The 2,927-nt window shown below is 33.8% G+C and overlaps 1 non-coding gene across 1 annotated transcript; it reads left to right on the top strand.

Annotated features, from left to right (window-relative positions):
- The first annotated feature begins 601 nt into the window (after positions 1-601).
- On the top strand, positions 602-766 carry LOC142318562 (U1 spliceosomal RNA). Its single transcript, XR_012754958.1, has one exon. It is a non-coding gene; the product is annotated as a U1 spliceosomal RNA (small nuclear RNA).
- The last annotated feature ends 2,161 nt before the right edge of the window (positions 767-2,927 follow it).

Genomic DNA, 2,927 nt, shown 5'->3' with positions numbered 1-2,927 from the left:
ACTTGACGGTGTTAGATTCCAAACTGTTACGCAGGCCCTAAGTCGAGTAATGGTCACGTCTCAACCCTCGGACGTCTCTGCTGTTATCGAGTAGATTAATTGCAAAGTGATTTGCATGAATCTCAAGCCTCTGCAGGTATTTGACGCGCTGTTGTGTAATCTCACGAACAGACGGGAGTTCCAGAAAATCGTGAATCTCATCATTCCCCGTGACCATGGCGTTTCCGTAATTACCCTCCCTACTTTGTTCTGGAATCGTTGTATAATTTCCTCATTACTAGTACTAGCTGTTCCTCACAATTCTACACCGTTCGTCCAGATTTGGCGCAGGATAACCTTATAAATTAAGATCTTGTTAGATAACGTGAGGCCTGAGTTCCTCCGTAGCAGCCAATGAAGTTCCCTGTACTTTGCGTTCAGCTGTTTCCTCTTCATCCTCACGGGACACTTCAAGGTCAAATGCCGATCCAGATGAAGTCCCAGATACCGCCCAGTCATAGTTTGCGGGATCAAAACTCCATTGAAGTACACACCGGGACAGTCACCCCTCCGCATGGCAAATGTGACGTGCCTCGACTTAACCTTGATTAACCTTAATCCTTCACTTACCTGGCGTAAAGGTTACCGTGATCATGAAGGCGGTTCCTCCAGGGTGAGGCTTGCCCATTGCACAACGAGCTGGTTGACCCCTGCGAATATCCTAAATGTGGATTCTCGGGCGCGTAATAATTCATAACATGAAAAATAATTTTTGTAGAATTTCAGACAAAATTTTATTATGCTTCTGTGTGTACATATTTCCAAACAGACATTTGTGAAACATCTGTTAAAACAATTTTTACTTTTAATACTTTGAATACATATATAGTCGTCATACGTTTACATTTTATTAATTGCTTACCATGATTTATAATTTATAGTAATATTTACGAATGAATTTCTTTTATAATAACAATTCAACTAATTTAGTGCAAGTTTTTTTTACAATTTACTGTATATGATAATTCAATGTCGTAACTAACTCATTACTTTAAAATATATATGAAACTGTAGTTACATTTATTATTTATTTCTACCGACAACAGCCAATGATATGACCCAAGCTCGGCACCATTTGTAATACTAAACATCCATTACAGATAAAATTAGATAATATTTATTATATACACTTCACGGTTCTTTCGCATGGTGAAGTTAGCACGCAGCTGGAATTTGCAAAACCTTATAAAGGAACTAATCAGATGACTGTAATTCTGCCAAAACAAAGTTTCTATTCATTCCCATTATTGGAAGCATGGGATTATTTACCTGTTATTTTACTACATAATAAAGGCGCATGGGGTCCTCCCTGTATCTCCCCCACTAGGATATAAAGAACGAACTCATGTAACTTAACATACTTTTCTTCGAAAAGTCTGTAAAAACAGTTCTCTAAAAATTACGAAAGAACAGAAATTTTATTTCGTGAGTTATAAAATGAACATATGAGGTTTTCTAAAATCATTGCTGGAGAATGCATGTCTTGTATTCAGTTACAAGTTAGCTTTATTAACCGTACCCTATTAATTATTTAGATTTGATCTCAGCAATTACTGATCTGTTTAAGATACGGTAATTACCTTAATACTAAGTGTTGCTTAGGTAAAAGAATACAAATTTCTTCTATCAAACCCTAATTACCTGACCGTTTGTTCGCAAATCTCAGATTGAGTTAATTTTTCAGATCTTCAGATCCCTCTCATCTCAGAAGAAAAAGACGCCTACAAAAAAATCTCAGATAGATGAAAAGCAAAATCTCAACTACAATTCCTCCAGGAACTTCGAAGTAGCTTATAAACGTACATCATTTTGTTTGCTTTCTTCTTAGAAAAGAGAAGAAAACTTCCCTTTCCCTTTTTAAACCATATTGTGAGATAATATTGGTAATAAAATAGATCATAATTGAAATAAATTGGACTTTTATAAAAATGTGTTGTTATTTTTCAGAAACTGTTTCCTGGAATTTTAAAAATTCATGTTCAACAAAAAATAGAAAATAATAGCCGAGGGGTATTAAAAAAACTTTAAAGATGATTGTTTCAGAGAGAAGGAATCTCTGGTAAAATATGATTTGTAAATTGTAAATAAATTCATTATTATTTGGGAAAATTATTTTTTTTTTATAATAAACTAATTTTCATATATTTGGTTTTTATTTTCGATATTCGAAATACGTTCCTAAAGAGCCTTTTGACTATTATAGAAAGTTTTTATCCATAGTAAAAACCCCGATTATGTTGGTTTTTTTATAATTATTATATAATTCCTTATATTCCACTTAGTCCTGTTATTAAATCATTTATTACCTATTTGTTAGCGAGAATGAAATATAAGCGCAAAAATATATTATACTGGTGCTGGTAATAGAATACTATACTGAAAAATAATTTTTTTTTTATTTTTAAAAGAAAAAAACATCAGTAAATATAATTTTCCGCGTGTATAATACGTTTAGAAATACGTTTATATCTATTACAGACTACAATATATTATATTCATTTGTAGCAAGATACATTGAACCTTAGCAATAAAAATTATTACGAACAAACAAAATGATCAAATAATGAAAATGTTTTGTTATTGTATTAATTGTATAAATCGGGAATGGGAGGACTCTATCCTGTTAACTGTTAATCAGTAGTGACCAGGGATAGTGAATTGGCAGAGGCTGTACCAATAACTGACAATAACTTTTTGTTGACACTGACTATGGCACCGACAAAACGAGCAGGGGTGGAATCTGTCGTAAACTCTAGCCACTTAATTAGACGAAGCTACTTTATCGCCTCTTAAGTCAACACCGCCTCTGCACTAATTTATCCCTTGATAAGGGAGGACCATCGTAAATTCTCACCCTTAGTCACTCAACACTCTCTCCCTGTTTACCT

This window comes from Lycorma delicatula, chromosome 1 (assembly GCF_047948215.1).
Source record: "Lycorma delicatula isolate Av1 chromosome 1, ASM4794821v1, whole genome shotgun sequence".
Lineage (NCBI taxonomy): Eukaryota > Metazoa > Arthropoda > Insecta > Hemiptera > Fulgoridae > Lycorma > Lycorma delicatula.
The sequence above is the reverse complement of the archived record's forward strand: the minus strand, read 5'-3'. Positions and strand labels throughout refer to the sequence as shown.